A 21837-nucleotide genomic window follows, 5' to 3' on the forward strand; every position below is an offset into this window, starting at 1 on the left:
GGTTCCACAGGACTCCACAGTTCAGACGGGTACAGCTAACTGGTTCATGGAAGGGTCACATGATCTAAAGGTGTTACAGCACAAAGAGCATGAGCTTTGGAATCGGATCATCTGGGTAATTCACCAACTAGCTCAAAGTCTTGGTTTCATTTTCTGTAGAAAGGGGCTAATACTTAGCACGTTACATGGTCCGTGGTACAAGATCAAAAACTTACAGCTATTGCTATTATCATCATCTTTTTCATCATTATTGTCACTTTTCATGTGCCAAAAGCTGGAAGTATTGATGTGAGAGATGGTCCCCATGGACTCTTTGATAAGCAAATTGTAGTAATGCTAGAGAACTAGCACAAGAGTATTGATGAATAAACTCCTATGCTAATCACCCTGTGGTTGATGGCTAGAGCATAACTGGTTATTGTGTGGACTCTGTTTCAGTCCTTACAAGGTCTAGCTTCTTGGCTGTGGTGAAGTTCCTTGCGTTCTAGCTGAGGTTTCTATCCTTCTCATTTCCATATGTAAGTCTGCGGTATCCTCTCCCCCTGTTATGTGCTTAACCTCAAGGGAATCCCTGAGCTGACCTGTTCACCAGAGCTTTGGGGCTATAGAGAATCCCCTTTACTGTTCCAGAGTTGTTTCCTCACATATAAAATTAGAGCATTGTTCTAAGTACCTATTCCATTGGCACTGGCTGATATGACAGACATGTCCTGCGAGAGAGACAAAACCTTATAAACACGGCAGGGGGTGTATCTGGGTTGGATGCCACCACATTTACAGAGCAATCATCATCAGTCATCAGGGATAGCATAGCTAAGAAGCCACCTGATAACATTTATTCGCCATGGTGACAAAGAGTCCAATTTATGGCTGGAATTAAGTTAGTCTTTCTGTGATCCTCAAAACGGTCAGCTCTCAGGAGTTATCTCTAAAGCCTAGTTCTTGGCTTGCAAGGAAATCTAACTTGTCTTATAAGCCCATGGAGCAGGATGTCTCCTGAATATTTTAGCCTACGATCTGTCATAGAGGTCACAACTTCACCGTGAGAAAACCACTCCTTTCTTTTGGGTGTCTTTCCAGCCTTTAAGAGATCCTTTATAAGAACTCAGCAGAGAAGAGTAAAATGATTACCAGAATGGCACTGGTGTAACAGGAAAGGAAAGACACGTGAGGGAGTCAGATGGTTTAAGGCATTCGTATTTGCTATTACGTAACTAGCAACTTCCTCTGGATAATATTTTCCATTTGCTCCAAAGTCGCTCCTCTTGACCAGAGCAGAGTCATGCTACTTAAAGTTGCAGTAAATCATGGATTGCTAAGAAACACAGCTGGTCAGCCTCTTTCCCTTCCTGAAGCTACCGTTTGATACCTGGCTGATCTAGCTTCTCTGCCTCAGATCTTTTGGACTGAGTCATTTCCATGGCTACTGATTTGCCAGGATCCCAGAGTCAAGTCCATTACTCCTAGGGTCGTATGGATGGAATATACTCTGCGTGGCCTTAAATGGGGCTCAGTTTTAGGCAGTGGAGGCATTTTAAAAAATAATAAAATAATAAAAGATGAATAGAAATATAAAATATGAAAATGATAAGATTATCTATTGTTAGACTAGAATAAGATAATGAAATATTACACAGTAGTGACAAATATTAACTGTTTCTTCTGAGATGGTCTTATCTTGGTATGCAGGGTCATCCTTAGGTATTTAGGAAGTTAATCTTGCAATTCTTTGACTTCCACTTACGATCTACAGCACAGTCAATAAACTTTTTCTATGTGCCTCTGTCTCCCTACTTCTCCCAGTTTTCAGCTGAATTATTTCTACTTTGTCAAAACATATAACATTTACATAAAATTCTTCCACTCTTCCTCCACCTTTGTTTTATTCTCAGCTCTATTCAATATATTTTGTTCTCATCACCAGACTTTTTGCCAGTTTCTCCAGTCATCTTTTGGTTTAAATCCTTTAGTAGATTTTTCAGGAAGGACCTATGAGTGCAGTATTCCCTGAGTTCTTGCAGATTAAAACTGTTTTTCTGTAACCTTGGTACTTGAAGGAAAGCTTGAGTGGATTTAAGATCATTGAGCTTATGCTTTACCATCTTGAGTTTTTCAAAAATGTTGCTGCAGTGTTGTCTTGCATCCATGTTGCTGCCAAGGAGTCTGAGACTCACCTGATTTCTTCCCTTTGTAAGTGAGGTGGCCTTTTATGAATGAAGATTATTTTTAATAAAAAATCTAAATTTTGTTTAATAAAGTTTAAACACTTTACTAAAATACATTTTGTAGTTGACAGAAATGAATACATTGTAGGCATTTTCAGTATGAAGATTCAATTCTATTATTTTTAGAAAGCTGCTTCGGATTGCAGTTCCCAGAATGCTCAAATTAAATGTATGTTGCATCTTCTTTGTAATTTTATTTCTCATGTTTTTTATATCTCTTTATGTGTTTTCTCAGCGATCCCTCTCTTCGATGTCTCCAATCACATTTTTATCCAAACCTCTTTTCCTCTGGGCACCTTGTAATTTAGTGTTCATTTCTGAGATGATTTAAAAAATTCAATTACTTTACTGAGTTTGATCAACTCTTTTTTCTCATCTTTGTGGTTTTTTTTTTTTTTTTTTTTTTTTGCGGTACGCGGGCCTCTCACTGTTGTGGCCTCTCCCGTTCCGGAGCACAGGCTCCGGACGCACAGGCTCAGCAGCCATGGCTCACGGGCCCAGCCGCTCCGTGGCATGTGGGATCTTCCCGGACCGGGACACGAACCCGTGTCCCCTGCATCGGTAGGCGGACTCTCAACCACTGCACCACCAGGGAATCCCCTTTGTGGGTTTTTTGTTGTTTATTTCTTCACTGAGTTTTGAATCTCTGTTTTGAGATATTCCTTCATTAAATAGATCATTAAACAAATCGTTGTATAATAATACTTAATTCTTATTGGGATGCAGTGTTAAATTTCTTACAGTTTTTCTTGGGTCAGTAATTATAGGTGTTTACTGTAGGCAAGGGAGAGGAAACTGGGTGGTTTACTAAGTTTCTTGGTCTAAAAGTCTGTTGGTACAGTAAAATGATATTTCTTTAGTAAATGATGGCTTTTGGGTGAGGGGGTGGGAAATTCAGTGTGTTTCATTGTTTTTACTTTCTTTTACATCAGTTGCCTTTTTCTTATCCTTCACCACCATGTCCCTAAACATTACCACCCTTTCCAAATATCCTCCTCTCCCAGAATCTGTGCCTTTCCAAGACTGCTGCCTCTGGTCAAACATACCTGCAAGCACCTTCCTTTCAGATCCTTAGTGGTCATGACTCTGTTTTACCACCACTGATCAGAAATGCTTTACTATTTTTCCACTCAGTGTGGACTCTTTCGGGGGTGATTGTGTCTATATTCTGCCATTGACAGGCTCTTATCTCCCTGTTGTGGACTGAATGTTTGTGTCCTCCCCAAATTCATATGTGGGAAGTCCTAAGCCATGATGTGATGGTATTAGGAGGTGGAGACTTTGGGAGGTGCTTAGGTCATGAGGGTGGAGCTCTCAGGAATGGGATGAGTGCCCTATTAAAAGTGACAGTGGAGAGCTCCCTTGCCCCTTCAACTGTGTAAGAACACAAGGAGCAGACAGCCATCTTTAAACATGAAGCAGGCCCACACCGGACAGAGAATCTGCTGACACCTTGATCTTGGACTTCTCAGCCTCCAGAACTGTGGGAAACAAATTTCTGTTGTTCATAAGCCACCCAGTCTATGGTATTTTGTTACAGCAGCCTGAATGGACTGAGACACTCTCTTTCCTGATTTCTGCCATCCGTCCCTGCCTGACTCTCCACTCCACTGTGGGCTTCAGAAACTAGCTCATATGGTCCAGAATGTTTATTTGCCCATTTCCATAAAAGTAAAGTTTGTAGTAGTCTTGGTCTTATGTAAGTCTAGGCAAAGGAGTAAGTATGGGTAACCTGATTTGTCTCCTTTTTGAGCTCTGTGGTTTTGTAGTGTTGTTGGATTTGGCTTTAGACGGCTTCCATCATCCCGTGAGCCTTGAGAGGGCTTCCACTATCCCGAGAATAGCCTTGGTTCTAGAGGCCTTATTCAAAAGGGAGACGGCATAGTGCCTGCTGTGTCTGTCGTTTATTAACCACTTCCCAAGTGTGAGTGAGGTCTGGTCCATGATGTATGTTTATTAAATTGTGATGAATTAAAGTGCAGCAGGCACTTAATATATTAAGATATAAATATATTATATCTGATTCTATACGGTGGTTGTTATTATCCCCAGTTAATAGAGGAGGAATCAAGGCTGAAGAGGAGTGAATGCTTTCCTCTTGGCTGCACAGCTAGTAAGTAATAGAGCCAGAGTTTGAGTTCAGATCTCTCTGACCCCAAACTGCACACCCTTTCATTCTTACTAGGCTGCCTTAAGGGCCTTAGGAAAGAAACGCGGAATAAAAATTAGGAAGAGAGCCCTGGGAATGCAGAGAAAGGAGAAAAAAGGCACTAGATGAAAAGAAACAAGAGTTTTCAGATGAACAACACAGATACTATGAATCAGGAGGTAATTATCCTTTTCTACATCTTAACTTCTTAATTATGCCAGAAAAGCAGACTCTGCAGAAAGGGTGGAGTTGCAGCTGCATCATCTGTTGATGTGGTCACATATTAAGTCAATCCCATTTAAAGTCTGTAAACTTCTAGATTGCTTCATCTCATGTGTCTCAGAGGAAACATAACTCCTCAGAAGACCATATCGAAGGTAGCGCAAGAGCAGGAGGGAAGGGCATGAAAATCTCAGAGGACCAAGTTCTCAGAAGGCATGTGGAGCTGGAAGCCAGATGGAATGAAACTGAAATTGCAGTATCTTATCTTTGCTACATGCTTTACAGTTTACACAGCATTCTCGCATAAATCATTGCTGTCCACACATCTCTGAAGGAGGTGGGGAAAATGTTATTAACATAATTTTAAATACAGTGGGGCTAAAGTTTAGAGAAGTCAGGTATCTTATCCAAAGGTCCCAAAGTAGAAGGCAAATCTGGGGCTAGAATTTAGATGTTCTGCTCCCCCAAGCAGACCTTTTCCCACAGAGAAATATATTTACCTACAGAGCCATGAAAGGATTTATTGTCACTTTAGTTATTAACAAACTTGATTTTTAAAAAATGTGGTGAGTCTGTTTGGCCCTCTCCTTTGGGTGACCGATCTTCCCTCATGCTTGAAAGACACTTGATCCCTCCTTGCACTTTGTAAGATTAACAAGTTCCTGAAATAAGACAAAAAGTACTTTCCAGAAGAACAACAATAAATAGATTAACCTTGTTTTCACTCTTGAAACTGACAATGTCAATATGATTTGATTCGTTGATTTTATTATAAACACTGATCTCTGGGATAATGAAGAGAGCAAATCTAAACATATCAAGAGTTTTTTTATTTATAGCCATCTGAGTACTAGTCCAACTGTTTGCTTCCAGTATAGCGATCGGCCATTTTTCTAGAATGCAAGGCTCTGGAAGTCAAATAGGGGTCAAAATAACATGGCAGAGTAGTACATTTTTACCTCTCTCATCTACTGCTATTGTAGGATTTTAACATGCTCCTCTAAGACCCCAGACCTCTAGTCTTTATAGTTTTGATAATATCGTTGGTGTACCCACAAATGCATCCTCTAAGCTATCACATGGATAGCTTTTTTTTACTTCGTGTTTTTTTTGAGATCCTCTCTTAGGGCCTCTGATCCCTGTGAAGCAGCTAACGTCCACCAGGGGCGCTAGACTTTGGACGCTGGACAAAGGTGTCACAGCTTTTGGTGATATTTGCCGGTGTTTGAGTTTCAGTGACTCACGCTTGTTCCCCAGGGCACTGGTGTCTGTCCCCCCCAAGGGACTGCCAAGAACTCCAAAGAATACAACAAACCGATAGTGGCTGAGTCTGTCTCCCTGAACTTTGCGCTACCAGATTCCAAAGCAGGTCTTCCCGAAGCTTCCAAAGTCTTCTAGACACTCAACGGACACAGTTCTTTCTGTTTTCACTCACAGGTACATCCCAGAGTAGGCCCATTCGTGCTCTAATCAGCCCTCCTCACGGATGAGGAAGCACTGCTCTCATTTACACCCTCTCCTTCTCCACGGTCAGTCCTCTGCCAGGAAGCTCCTCCGACCCTCATGCAAACATCCTCATGGAGCCCACTTCTCAGCCTGCTCTATTTTTCTCCTCTTTTCAGAGGAGCCTTTGAATCGAAACTTTTTTAAAAAGTCAAATGTATACAAATGTATGCTTCTTTTCAGTAACTTCCTATTAATCACTGTGAAGTTATCCAAGTTAATCATTATTTATCCCCCTCAGTTATTAAAATAATTAAGTTTTAACTACCCCTGAAATTTAGCCTAGGGAGTTCAGTGGTTACTGTATGACTCCAGTAGGGGAACAAAAGGCACCTTTCCAATTAAAGTTAATAGTGGGATAAATTCAGACACACAAAGGGAGAAAAAGGCAGGTACAAGTCATGTTGAGTTCAAAGGGAAAGCGTTAAGGTGGAATCACGGAGCATCATGGGAAGGGCTATTCAAGCCGCCATGTCAAAAAGGCTGATTAACAACAGTCCCCAGTCAGCCTCATCACCAGGGAGTCTTACTGATAAAATTATTTCCCCTCCAGAGAGAATCTCCCTGAACCGAATAAATGTTTCACTTCTGAATAGGATTCATGAAAAGGCAGGGGGATGGTAGCGGCAAGAAGAAAGAACCACATTCACAGAACGATCTGAAATGTGTCACCTGATATTGCATCCTCAGTGAAATCAAAATTTATACTTACGTCATTAGTGTGCCAACATTTCAAGTGTCTCTTTACAGACGCATAATTAAGAGTGCTACAATACGGGGAGCAGCTATTCTAGATTACTTAAAATATTATTGGATTGTCTCTCAACTTCTGAGTTAATATTTTCAATAAACACGTTGGTAAATCCTGCTAGGTATGAAGCTTTGAACAGCTTGATTTTTTTGGTAGTAATTTGATAGTCTTTTGAATTTCTTATTGTAAATGTTTCTTCTCCCTTGGATCTACTTATTTTAATACCTTTGTGTTGCCTTATTTCTTTTAAGCAAGAAAGAAACAAGCAAGCAGTGTGCAGTATATATAGGAAATGATGCAAACCACAGGGAAATAACGTAGAGTCAGGAAGAAGGGTATTAATGCACGCCATAGGAGCACGTTATTTAAAGGGGCGATATGTTGTCCCTGCCTACTATAAATATGTCATCACCTTAATGAAATGATAATGAGGTTCTTGTGACTGCATATTTGTTACCATGGAAACAAACCATGACATCATAAGCACAAATGATTGACATAATTCTGGACGGCAGCTGGATGAGGAAGGAAGAAATCTCACATAGATCTAATTATTTCTGATGGCAACAGCTGAAATAACATTTTACAAAATTAAATGCAGTAAAATGATTTAGAACAAACTATAATGATAGCCAACGGCTACAGCTAAAATAAAGGACCTTCTCAAGTCTTTACCACGTATGAAATTCCTCTACAAAGAAGGACCGTCTTACACAAACAGGGTGTTTGCCAAGATATCCAATTAAAAAGCTGCAAATGATCTTGTGGGACGTTTTGGGGTTGTCCAGAGAAAGAGCTGGAAGCTTTGGGTAGGAGCTGGGAAGATTGCTGTAAGTAAGCAGGGAGGAGAACAGATGATGTCAGTCAAAGCGAAGAGAGTTGCAGGAGTGCAGGGGTGGTCAGTGCAGCGGGTGCTGCACAGAGAAGTAGGTCATAGAAACACGTAGGACCTGGCTAAAGGGAGAATGTGCTGCAGTAGGGTAGTTGGAGTAGAGGAAAAGGAGAATGAGAGGGTGGAAAGGAAGTGCATACAGACCTCAGCCGGGACCTCATCTCCTTTTGGTGTCTAAGAGTACACTTTGAACATTGATGTTGGAATTTTCTAGATTCTTAGCCCCATCTTCTTAGTGCAAGCTCTTTCTGCCTCTCCTCAAAATCTTCATCCCTCATTTCTCAGAGTTTCGGAGAGAGGGTCACATGGGCTCAGACATAAATGTGCTCATGAGCTTCTAGAAACTCCAGATGGCTTGTGGGATTGCTTCTGCAAATTATTGGAGGGAAGAATTGGTACTAAGAAGCAGCAAGGTTGGCCTTGCCTCAGTGTGAGAGTAACGGCCCGTCTCTTCCCGCCAGCTCTCCCACTCTCCATGGGCGTGAAGTCGTGCCACTGTCTCTCCACAGCCCTCAGGGGTGCAACACTGCAGACACAGCCAGGTGGCGGGGAGGAAAGTGGCCCCGCCTATGCTCAGGAACTCACAAAATCGCTCCGAAAAACACGGACTGATACCCACTTTCCAAGGTGTTCAAAATAGCCCAAAGTAGGGACAGATATTACTGTCATCTTAACATTATCCTGCTTTTTCCCTCCTGTCTCTCTGGCACCCATGTACAGACCTGTCCCCATGGACTTCAGGAAGAAACGTCCATTGTGCACATCAACTCATGTGTAGAGACCCAGGCCCGGGGGAATGAGGGTGGAGGAGTGGCGGGTGACGCTGGACCCGCAAACCCAGCCTCTGTTTAAGCATAGCTGTCTCCATGGCTACTTGAGTGTTTCACACTTCATCATCAAAGCAACTGATGCTTTCCCTAGCTCCAAATCCTCATGTGACATTTGCTGTTAGTTCTCTCTACTTCTATCCCCAGTCTCCGATCAAAGTGACGGTCTTCATTCCTGGAAAGCAGAATATTTTTCTTTCTTGGTCCTTTATTAAGGCAGCCACCTGGACCATGAATGCTGGCCCTGGATGCTGCCTACCTATATTTTGCTAAATAGTTCTTCTGTGGCTCAGAACACAAAATAACCTTCTTACTTTCTCTGAACCCAGTGCTCTCACAGATTTCTTCACTCTCCCTCTGATCTCCCGGTTTTCTAAAGGTGGCTCAACTAGATGAAAAATCATCTACCCCAACCTTGATATTAGGAATGTATCTTGGGTTTTTAACCTGGGACCAACGTGTCCCTCCCCCTGGGGGAGGCTTGTATCCCAGTTGCCATCCCACATTATTTCCGCTCAAGTCAATGTGACTCTAGCGTTACTTCAACATGTCACAGCTGACGTTTTACCCTCTGTCGGGTACCTTCCAATGCATCTTATGTTTGGAAGTTTTTGCCCTGTCCCCAAGTTCTTCTTAGACAAAGGATTTTTTTACATGGATTTCATAGATTTGCTTAAAGTCACAAAACCCTTTGAGAATTATGAATGATCTTCTCAGAAAAAATGTGCATATTCTCATAGTCATATAATACTGCATCTGATTTTACAAATTCCTAAAGTCCTTCCTTGCTCTACAGGTTAATCACCCCTGAACGGTGCTTTTCAGGATTTAGGGTTTAAGTTAGTCTTCTCTGCTGCTGGCCTACCAAAACGACTGCTCATTCAGGAGCAATGGTAGATACTGAGATAGACCCTCCTTTACATTCATTGGATCAACAAAACACCCCAGGACCAAATGTCAGTGAAAAGGAAGAGAAATGATCAAGCTGATACATTGGATCATCTTTTTTTTTTTTTTTTTTTTTTAAAGAAGATGTTGGGGGTAGGAGTTTAGTTATTTATTTATTTATGGCTGTGTTGGGTCTTCGTTTCTGTATGAGGGCTTTCTCTAGTTGCGGCGAGCGGGGGCCAGTCTTCATCGCGTTGCACGGGCCTCTCACTATCGCGGCCTCTCTTGTTGCGGAGCACAGGCTCCAGACGCGCAGGCTCGGTAGTTGTGGCTCACGGGCCTAGTTGCTCCGCGGCATGTGGGATCCTCCCAGACCAGGGCTCGAACCCGTGTCCCCTGCATTAGCAGGCAGATTCTCAACCACTGCGCCACCAGGGAAGCCCTGGATTATCTTAATGATTCGATGGTAGCTGATAATAACTATTTTGCATAAATGAGCTTGCCTTGAGTAAGGTGTTTAGTAAAAATGAGTAAATAAAAATGTGGCTACATTTCCATAAGTTGAAATTGCAAACACATGGGCGTAATGGGAGCCATGTTCAAGTAGCATTTTCATAGGCTGACAACTCTCAGCAAGGTTTTAGACTCAGTACAAATGTTACGGTGTCTGTGGAATCGTAGTTGATGAGCTTGCTAGTTCTTCCTTGCAGGGATACTTGAGTATCTTTTTTCACTTGGGCCTTGGAGCGAACTCATCTTCCAGTTACACCAGTGAACACTTGTATTTAAGGAAGTCAAATTCTAGTGTGCGTTGCTCGGACCTCATGCCTTGAGCCCCATTGGGTTTGGTTTGTGAATTCTGGTCCAAGCAGTCAAGTAGAGATTGAGTACAGAATGGATGGAAGTAAAGTGCTGTTGGATATTCCTCCTTTCTGAGTCATGTCTGGGAATCAACTCTAAAAGTTTATTTCATGTCTGTTTCCCAGATAGCGATTCAAAACGAATCTATGAACCCTAAGTGGTGGTATTTATTGGTGAGTTTGGGAGACGAGCCTCATCTTGTTTAGGTTGACATTTTCCTCAAAAGGGCATATGTTATAGGAAAAGTCTCTTGTTCCCTCTCTGGACCCTAATTATAGAAAAGTCAGTGGCCCAGCCATTGAATGCATCTTCCCCAGGGGCCTCGACAGAGGGTTGGCTTCCAGCCTGAGACTTTGGGGTGGAAATTTCAGGAGTTTCTTAACTGTCTTCCCTGCTTCTTGTGGCTGGTAGGCTGGGTTTCGTGGAAGCACAGTGAGCTGGGTGGGTTCTTAAGACACAGTTGTCCAACTCCTCATTCTACAGCTGAGAAAACAGAGGCTCAGTGGAGTTCAACAACGTGTCTAAAATTACTTCGTTCTGCCTGAATCACACGCTCAGTGCTCAGAGCCTCTCCTCTCCTGTTCCTCTCCCTCAGGCTTGCTCCTTATGCCCCCAACCCACACTCCACACACACAAGCAAACCAGAGCCCCGCTTTCCTTTGACTACGTCTCTTTCATAGCATGAGTAGAGTCTGCATCACAAAGAATTCACTCCATGTCCGCACAGCAAAGGTTTCTCTGATAAACTAAATTTATATTTTATCTTTGGAAATTAAAAAAGATTTATTGAAGTATAGTTGCTTTACAATGTTATGTTTAATTTCTGCTGTGTAGCAAAGTGACTCAGTTATATATATATATATATATATACATATACATATATATATTCTTTTACATATTCTTTTCCACTATAGCTTCTCACAGGATATTGCATATAGTTGCCCATGCTCTACAGTAGGACCTTACTGTTTAGCCATCCTACATATATAAGAGTGTGCATCTGCTAATCCCACTCCTTCCCTCCCCTACACCCCCGCCCCCGCTGACAGCCACAAGTCTGTTCTCTATATCGGTTAGTCTGTTTTTGTTTCGTAGTGGCATTTTTGTTGTTGTTATTTTTCTATTTGTACCAGTGTAGGAATAAGTGGAACGGTAGCTTTAAGGAACCAAGTCAAGAGAACTTCAATAACAGTCAAATAAAAAATTAAAAATCTGTAGTTTTCGACCATCATCATTACTCAGTAAACCCATAGGCAGAGTCCTATGAACAATTACATTGTGTCTGCAAGGTTAACTAAGTGTTAGGCGAACAAAATCACCCAGAAAAGGCTTTCACAGGCTGCCAAAGCCAGCAGGGCACCAGCGGACATGTGCGGCTCTCGCCTTTGGAAACTGTGCTTCAGACAGTGATGGAAATGTACCCCACACAAACCACTTGGTTTCTAAGAGAACACATTTTGAAAAACCATGTTTTGGAAGAAAGCCTCAATGCTCCATATCACAACAAAACTCCCCAAAGAAATTTTCTAAAATTATAAGGAATACTGAGGAGAGCGTGAGTAGAGAAGGCTTGAAAAAAGAAAATAAGAACTTAGTTTAATCACGAAAGACTTGATTGCCCAACAAACAGAGCTGGTGTTCTAAAGAGGTGTCATTCCCTCTTTCCTACCTCACAACTTCTTTTCACAAAACCCCAACCTTCTGCCACGGCTTTTCAGTTCAAGGCTCCCTAAAATTTCATTCCTAGGGCTTAAGCTCCAGAACTCTGCTAAAAGTGAAACTTTGGTGGATGAGAAAACACCAGGCTGCATACTCATATTAACTGATTTCATATCCTCCTTGAGCATAGGTTTTGCTAAGAAATTAGCATGAGAGCATTTGGACGCTTACAAGAGTCAAAGGGAAAAGTTGTAGGACAGAGAGTTTGGAGACATGGGGTCATTTTGTCCATTTCATCATGTCTGGAGGGGCTAATGCAGCTGGCAGACCCCAGTTCTCCTTATGGTAAGGATGAGGTGGGAATGGAGCCAGAAGTGGGCTTTCTGATCTCTGATTGAATAACCCTGAGCAAATGACTTAGCTTCTCTGAACCTCAATTTCTTTCTCTATAAAGTGAAATTATACCTGTCTCCTACCTGAGAGCATTATTAGGAGTCCTGGATGTGATAAGAGATACAAGCATGCTTAATAAACTTTCAAGTGTGATTCATTTATAAGGATAAGCTTACACGTAATTGTATCTTCACTTTATAATCAGAATTTATTATTTTGAAAGGTTAAAATAAACTGAACACACTGTAAGTGGTTTGGATGTCTTCTATTCCAGCAGTTAGTTACAAATACTTTTTGTTGTTGTTATTTTAAATTGCTAGTGGGAGCTTGCTGTATAGCACAGGGAGCTCAGCTCAGCGCTCTGTGACAATCTAGATGGGTGGGATGGAGGGGGAGGGAGGTTCAAGAGGGAAGGGGTATATGTATATGCATAGCTGATTCACTTCACTGTACAGCAGAAACTAACACAACGTTGTAAATCAATTATACTCCAATAAAAAAATAGACATTGAATAATTTAAAATCAATGCCTATCCAATTTTAATGTATAAAAACAATGGAGGGGGAACATCTGAAGGCTCACCCAGGAACGTGAACATGTGGTATACAAAAAAACGAGGTCATTACTTTAAAATTATTACAACTGTGTCGTTATAGTGCTGTGTGTATCTGCCCACATTAACTTGATTACCATCAAATTTAAAAACAAACCTTTCAGGCATACTACATAGCCATTTCATAACATTTGTTCAACTTGGGTGAACTTCTCTTCCTATAAAGGTGAAAAATACAGAAAAAGACGTGACCCTGAATGCAAAGCATTTATATAGACATAAGACAACTGATAGAGAGGGCTGTGGGAACTTACACATGAATGATGGTGGAGATGGAATCTGGTTGTTTACCAATGTATATACTGAGAGCAAAGCCAAGTGACTGAAAGGCAGCTCACACCCATGCTTCTCCCCCTCACCCCCTGTCATACGGATTCAAAACAGTTCTGTTTTCCCAGGCGTGAACTTCAATCTTGAACTAGATTAATTTGCAAACTCAGAGTCTGTCTGAGCATTTTCAAATCCATCTCAAGGATTCCCAGAAAATATTGTGTTGACTCACAAGTTTTCCCAAGGTCAAGAACTCATTCCCAAGGTCAAGGATGTTTGCAGTCTGGCATACCTGATCGATTTTCCAACTTCCCTGTGGTTGGTTAAGGTCTGATTTAGTGAATTCTTGGTTTTCCCTGGTTAGCTTCCCAAGTCAATTGCAGGCAGCATTCATTAGAATTACACCCTTCCATTAAATCATTCTTTTTTGTTTCCTGTGACTTTTTATAAGTGAACTGTGTGTTGACATTTAAAATTTGAGTTGGGGAAAAGTGCCTGTTTGCAGCTGCCCCCTGCTTTGGTGTGGATTTCTTATATGAAATGTTTAAGGAAAGCCATAGCCGTCACCAGGGTGAGTAGCCTGAAAACTCATAACAAGCAGCGTGCCTGAGCTGGAAGGAGTTGTAGAGTTTGTCTAGTCCAACTCCTCAGATTGGAAATGGAGCTCAGACAAGTGTTTGGACCCATAATTCAATGTTGTGTGGTAGATAAAGGACATGAACCCAGCTTTCCGGATCTTGGTCCTGTAATTCCATTAAACCACTCCTAACTGATGAAGAGATGCAGTGATTATAAAGGCTTCATCTATTGCTTTGCGTTGACTCTGAAATAATAAGTTGTTTCTCTGGGTAGCAGGTGCTGTTGGCACCTTGCCATATTTCTTCACCAAGCACAGTTGCTCTGTGCAGTGAGCTGTCAGCTTCCTCCTGGACTCATCTATGACTCCCAAGAGCCTTTAGGAGATGCCCTCAGAACAGCCCTCAGGCTGTTAAGTTGTCCCTTAGAATGAGACAACTCTGAAGTGAGTTCTACACCATCTCCCAATGTCCCCAGTAGGGTTGAGCCCCCAAGTGCCTACTGTAGTGACCTGCTTATTAATGCACATTCTATGGGCTTCCATCTCTTTTTTAAAAGAATTTTTGTTGGAGTATAGTTGATTTACAATGTTGTATTAGTTTCTGCTGTACAGCAAAGTGAATCACTTAAACATATACATATATCCACACTTGTTTAGATTCTTTTCCCATATAGGTCATTACAGAGTATTGAGTAGAGTTCCCTGTGCTAAACAGTTGGTCCTTATTAGTTATCTGTTTTTTATACAGTAGTGTGTATATGTCAATCGTAATCTCCCAATTTATCCCTCCATCTCTTTTTTTTCTATTGAAGTATAGTTGCTGGACAATGTTACATAAGTTACAGGTATACAATATAGTGATGCACAATTTTTAGAGGTTATACTCCATTTATAGTTATTGGCTATATTCCCATGTTGTATAATATGTCTTTGTAGCTTATTTTATACCTAATAGTTTGTATCCCTTACTCCCCAATCTCCCTATCATCCCTCCCTCTTCCCTTTCCCCACTGGTAACCACTGGTTTGTTCACTAAATCTGTGAGTCTGCTTCTTTTTTTGTTATATTCATTAGTTTGCTGTGTTTTTTAGATTCCACATGCAAGTGATATCATACAGTGTTTGTCTTTCTCTGTCTGACTTATTTCACTTAGCATAGTACCCTCCAAGTCCATCCATGTTGCTGCAAATGGCAAAATTCTGTTCTTTTATATGGCTGAGTAGTATTCCATTGTATGTGCACACTCTATGGGATTCCACCTCTCTGATGTCTCACTTCCATGCTCCCTTTGGTGGACAGAATGATGGCCCCAAAGATGCTTACACCCTAATCCCTAAAACCTATGAGTATGTTACGTTACAAGGCAAAGGGGACTTTGCAGATGGGATTAAGGTTATGGAATCTGAGACAGGGAGATTATTCTAGGTTATTTAGGTGGGTTCAATCTAATGGCCTGGGTCTTTGAAAGCTGAGAACCTTTCTCAACTGTGGTGAGAGAGACATGATGATAGATGAAGGGCCAGAGAGATGCAAAATTGTTGCTTTTGAAGATGGTCTCCTTCAGGTGGAAGAAGGGGGGCCATGAGCCAGGGAATGTGGGTGTCGCCTCTAGAATCTGGAGAAGGCAGTGGCTACTGACACCTTGATTTTTGTCCAGAGACATCTATGTCAGACCTCTCACCTACAGAACTATAAAACAATAAATTTGTGTTGTTTTAAGCCACTAAACTTTGTGATCGTTTTTTTTTATGGCAGCAATAGAAAGCTTATTCATTCCCCTACTCATTCTAGAATTACCTCTGAAATAAACCTCTTGAATTCAAACCTTTTTCTCCGGGACAGTTTCTTGGGGCAGTCCACTTTGCAATGTACCCTACGGAGTCTTCTGTTGCCTATACCTATTCTTTGTATGTCTGTGTTCCCTAGTCAGGAATTAGACCTTTGTGTTTCATAGTGTGCCTCTCACTGTTTAGTATAATATCTAGCAGTAAGCAAATACTCCATAAATATGTGTTGATTCAACTGAAGAAATAAAAACATCTATTAAGTTTAAGTTCAGCAACTATGTATGTAGTCATGTGCTGGGGTAAAAGTGGATTTTAGGGAAATTCCACCTCAAATATCTTAGCAATGGCAACTGCCTTTCTCTCCTGGTCATTTCAGTATTCGGAGTTTTCTAGTCTTAGTTATACCTATCCAACCAAAGAGGAAATTGTTCCAAATTGGAGAGTAGGGACTATTGTGATTAGCTTAAACCTACATTGTGTACCTTGTGTTTGAATTCATGCCTTTGCTTGAATCAATAGGCACTCAGTAATTTTTCTTTTAGTGGAAATATGACAGTAAGCAGTCTTACTTTTATTTGAAACCACAATTCCTGCAACTTATAGAAGTAATGTTGGCAGAGTTATCAGATTACAGCTGTGGCACAGGTCACAGAGTTACTTTACTGGTGTCCACCAGTATCTGCTTCTCCCCTTCTGAGCTCACAGAATATGGCATTTCCCAGTCTCTTGTGGTTGGACGGGGCTGTGTGATTAGCTCTGGGTCAGTGTCACCCTCTGAACTGAAGCATTTCACTGCCAGTATGATACCCTCCTCTCACTTCCTTTTTCATGATAGTTAAGGAAGCTGTGTGTTTCAGATGTTGCAGCGTCTGAAGGACATGGAACCACTTTCTACTTGGACAAGATGGAGGACAGTTGCTCTGAAGATTAGGCTGGGTTTGCAGTGGGCCTTTCATCAAAAAGAAATAAGCCATTTATGTGTCAAACCACTGAGATTTTGAGGTTGTTCCTCAGCATCACCTACCTTAAATAGGCCCCTACTATGGTTACTATAAATATGGGAAATACCTCGATTAGGGAACAGATTAGATGACTGGAGGGCCAGAGGAATACATAGATCTTCTCTGCTTGTGGTCGATCCATGCTGGCTTGTCTGAGCGGTCTTGGAAAAAAACAAGATTGGAGAAGGGTGATAGGAAGTCTTTTGAAAAGACACATGGATGGACATCTTGGAATGGGTGCAGAGAATGAGGACATTTGTGTTCCATGTCAGTACCTCAACAGAAAGCACTCACTGAAGAGGAGGCTCTCTGGAATCACATGGACAACATGCCCCAGGGCTAAGTTTGCCCCCTCTTCTTGTCACATGGGCACTCTGCAGTGGTAGTGGCCAGGCAAACCTTGATTGGGAGAGTCCTGGTTGTCGGCCCCTTCTTAACCTTTATGTTTGGACTTGCAGCTTCAAGGATGTCACATCTCACTCCTGGGGGCAGAAGTAGGCACTGGCCACAGGAATCTTTCCATTAGAGAAAACAACCATTGTTTAAGTACCTATTAGATATTATTTAATCCCCTCATCATGTCTACAAGGCAAATATCATCAAAGTTTTTAGATAAGGGAACCAAGATTCAAGAGGTAAATTAATCATGACTTACAGAGCTGGTTAGCAGAGGAAACAGCAACTGGTCCGGACCTGTCTGACGCTATGCCCATGCCCCCTTCATGGTACCCATGATCTCTCATCTGCACGGAATAAGTGACTCTCCACTCAGAGGCTCTTCTACCCCAGGTGGAACTGCCTTCTTTTTTTTTTTTTTTTTTTTTAAAAAATTTTTTATTGGAGTATAGTTGACTTACAATGTTGTGTTAGTTTCAGGTGTACAGCAAAGAGAATCTGTTATACATGTACATATAATCCACTCTTTATTTATTTATTTTCATTTTTTAACATCTTTATTGGAGTATAATTGCTTTACAATGGTGTGTTAGCTTCTGCTGTATAACAAAGTGAATCAGTTATACATATACATATATCCCCATATCCCCTCCCTCTAGCGCCGCCCTCCCACCCTCCCTATCCCACCCCTCTAGGTGGTCGCAGAGCACCAAGCTCCACTCTTTTTTAGATTCTTTTCCCATATAGGCCATTACAGAGTATTGAGTGGAGTTCCCTGTGCTAAATAGTAGGTCCTTATTAGTTATCTATTTTATATATAGTAGTGCGTATATGTCAATTCCAGTCTCCCAATTTATCCCTCCCCTCTCTGGAACTGCCTTTTGGAGCTGATCTGTGCTGCAACTCTGGGCCGTTCATTCCACTCTGTCTGGAATGTGAGCACTTCCCTCCGCTCTGATGCTGTAACCTAGTCCCAACCTTCATCACCTCTTGCCTGGATTATTGCAATGCCTCCTACCTGGGATCCTGCTTCTACATATTACTCTGTATGCTTATTCTCAACATGGCAGGTGTGATTCTGTTAAAAGTCAGAACCTGTCACTCCTTTACTCAAAGCCTCATGGCTACCCACTTCCCTTGGAGTAAAGCCACAGTTATAGTAGTAGCCTCAAAACCTTGCAGATCTTGCTTTATGCTTCCCTTTCACCTTCTCTGACCTTCACTCCCTCTAGTTCACTCCACTCCAGTCACAATGACCTACTTGCTCGTCTTCCAACACAGCCGGCGTGCCTAGTATTTTATTTTTCCAGATATCCTATGTGTAACTCCCTCACTTCAGTGTGTTCAAATTATCATCCTCCAAGTGAGCTCTTCCTCCACCACTCTATTTACATGGTCCCTCCCAGCCCAGAATTCCCTTTATTTCTTCCATTCCTTATTTTTTCCATAGCACTTATCACTTCTACCGTATTTTCTCATCCATTTACATTATTTTGTTTACTCATTGGTTCCCCACACCCTGCACCTCCCTCTTCCCCACTGGACTATACGTTTCATGAGAGTAGGACTTTTAAAAAAAATTAATAGAGTTTACTTTTTAGAGCAGTTTTAGGTTTACAAAAAGATTGAGTGGCAAGTGCAGAGTTCCCATATTCTCCCTAACCTGCTCCTCCCTCCCCCACTCTCACTCCTTCTCTTCCTCTTTCTCTCCCTCCTTCTCTCCAATCCAGCCCATGGTAACCACCGATCTTTTTATTGTTTATCATTTTGCCTTTTGTAGAACGTCATATAGTTGGAATCATACAATACGTAGCTTTTACAGATTGGCTTATTTCACTTAGTGATCCGCATTTAAGTTTCCTCCCTGTCTTAGCCTGGCTTGCTAGTTCATTTCTTTTTGTGTACCAGTTTGTTTATCCATTCACCTATTGAAAGACATCTTGATGACGTCCAAGTTTTGGCAATTATGAATAATGCTGTAATATTGCTATAAATGCTTATAATAATGCTATAAATATTCATGTACAGGTTTTTGTGTAGACATCTGTTTTCAATTCATTTGGGTAAATACCAAGGGGTGCAGTTGTTGGATCATGTGGTAAGAGTATGTTTAGTTTCTTAAGAAACTGCCAGACTGTCTTCCAGAATGACGGTACACTTTGCATTCCCACCAGCAATTAATGAGAGCGCCTGTTACTCCACATCCTCGCCAGCATTTGGTGTTGGCAGTTTTCTGGATTTTGTACATTCCGATAGATACGTCGTGGTGTCTCATTGTTGTTTCAATTTGCGTTTTCCTGATGATATATGAGGCGGAGCATCTTTTCCTGTGCTTATTTGCCATCTGTATGTCTTCTTCGGTGAGCTGCCAGTTCGGATCTTTTGTCCATGTTTTAGTTGGGTTGTTTGTTTTCTTATTGCTGAATTTTAAGACTTCTCTGTGTGTTTTGGATAACAGTCTTTCAGCAGATATTTTTTTTCAAAGGTTTTCTGCCAATCTGTGGCTTTCCTTTTCTTAGCAATGTCTTTCACAGAGCAGAAGTTTTAAATTTTAGTGAAGTCCAACTTCATTCAATTTTTTTCTCTCATGGATTTGTGCCTTTGGTATGAGAGTAAGATTTTTCACCTGTTTTTTTCATTGCTTTATCCTTAGCTCATAAAACATTTCTTGGCACATAGTAAGGACCCAATAAATATTTGTTGAGTGACCAAGTGCTGTTACCTTGGGAAATTACATGCTTTCCTTTTTGTTTTGTTTTTTTTTTCAAGGGAAGTTTTCATTTGTTGCCTCACCCTTGAGAAGCAGCCCCAGTTCAAAGCCCATCTATCCTACACAAAGGCTCTGTAATGCAGATGTGAACGTCATCTACCTGTGTGAAATGAATGGGAGCAGTTTAGAGTGCATACATTTTTTTCAGGATGATAAGATTTTGGGTTAAGCTATCATCTGAGCACCTTTGGTAAATGTGGATTCTCACTCTCTCTCAGGTTAGAATAAAAAAGAAATAATAAGGCTAGAATTTATGATGACACATAAAATACTAAGTACGTAAAGCTAAATTAAGCGTGGACTTTCCTTTGTGAAAGAGAAAGCGCTTCTTGTTTGAGGGCCAGAATGAGCACGCCTCTGGTTCTCTTAAAGAAGTACCTTTGTGGAGCTGAACTGCTAGGTAGAGTCAAGAAAAGGGACCCCACCAAGGATTGAACCTTCATCTACTAAAAGCAAGAGAATGGCCTTCCTTCCTTCCTTCCTTCCTTCCTTCCTTCCTTCCTTCCTTCCTTCCTTCCTTCCTTCCTTCCTCCCTTCCTCCCTTCCTCCCTCTCTCCCTCCCTCCCTCCCCCCTTTCTTTCTTTCTTTCTCCTTTTTTTCTGGGAGAAATGATTTTAGTAAGCTTTAATTACATCATGCAGTGATAAATGGAAAATACTGATGCATAAATATATGTAGATGGGTAAAATTTGATGAAGGGTAGTGGGAAAAAAAGTCCTATGAAGAGTAACAGGAATGAGAAAATGTTCCTGAATTTGTTTTTTTGGTACGCGGGCCTCTCACTGTTGTGGCTTCTCCCGTTGCGGAGCACAGGCTCCGGACGTGCAGGCTCAGCGGCCATGGCTCACGGGCCCAGCCGCTCCGCGGCATGTGGGATCTTCCCGGACCGGGGCCCGAACCCGTGTCCCCTGCATCGGCAGGCGGACTCTCAACCGCTGCGCCACCGGGGAAGCCCTGAATTTGTTATTTTTGACTAAGATGTGAAGAAGGAGAAATGCAGGTATAATCTTTTCGAGTGAGAGGGGTAGGGGGGCTGCAAGAAGCAGCCTGATGAGCCTTTATCATCTTTATTTTGAAAACTCGGAATGCCTTGCATCACACTGCTGCTGGAGTTTTAACTTTAAATGTTTAGGATTTCTTTTTAAAAGGGAAAGGTTCCTTTGCCTCAGGTGTGAAGCCTTTGGCTTTTCCCCATCTCCCCACCTCATCTATAGACAGACACACGGAGTCCTCGGAAGTACTACGATAAGACAGTGAAAAGAAAATGATCTTTCATGAACAGTTTCAGTTTCGTTGTACAGAGCAAGGCTCAAGCTGGGAGCAGCCCGGGGCTGACCGACCTGTACAGCACATACCTGAGAGTACGGCTTCCTTAGATGCTGGCCCTGGGCGCCTGCTTGTGTGGGAGTTTCCATTATAACTTTAAGTGTTATATTTTTATTTCTTATTAAACTTTTTATCAGAAAAACAGTTACCACAGCTAAAAAAAGGAAACGTCAATAGAGACTTATAATGAGTACCATTATTTTAATGGGCCCATTGGATGGAGCAAAGGCATGTACACGTGCTCGATTCACCATCTTAAACCCAAGGTCTGACTGGGAAGCAAGACATCTCGGTTAATCGCATGAACTCTGCAGGAAGTCTGAGTTCTAATTCTTGCTCTGTCACCTCCTGGTTGTGCAACCTTGGGCCCTATGTGCCTAATTTTCTTTATCTCAAAAGTTAAAATGCAATAATGCCAGACTTCTAAGGTTTCCATGAATGAGAGAGAATGTCCTGTACTGTAAATATGTCAGGATTTAGACTGCACCTGTGGCGCACACTGACTCTACGAAAACCATGTCATCTTGGACTTCTCAGATATCAGTGAAAAGGTATCTGCTCAGAGCTCCCTCCCAAATTGTGAGGACTCAGTTAATGAAATAGGACACATAAAAGTACCTAGCATATGGTAGGCACTCCTAGAGAAATGCTAGTTTCTCTCTTTCAGTTCTGTTAGGAATAGATGATTGCTCTATGCACGAAGATCTTCTATAGTTTTCTATAGTA

General features: G+C 41.6%; 1 long non-coding RNA gene across 1 annotated transcript; it reads right to left on the reverse strand.

The window, feature by feature from the left end:
* Positions 1–5111: 5111 nt before the first annotated feature.
* On the reverse strand, positions 5112–8543 carry LOC141279505 (uncharacterized). Its single transcript, XR_012333862.1, has 3 exons — positions 8465–8543; positions 7887–8111; positions 5112–5258 (listed from the first exon to the last, which is right to left on the reverse strand). It is a non-coding gene; the product is annotated as an uncharacterized lncRNA (long non-coding RNA).
* Positions 8544–21837: the final 13294 nt, after the last annotated feature.

The sequence above is a fragment of the Tursiops truncatus genome, chromosome 9, assembly GCF_011762595.2.
Source record: "Tursiops truncatus isolate mTurTru1 chromosome 9, mTurTru1.mat.Y, whole genome shotgun sequence".
NCBI lineage: Eukaryota > Metazoa > Chordata > Mammalia > Artiodactyla > Delphinidae > Tursiops > Tursiops truncatus.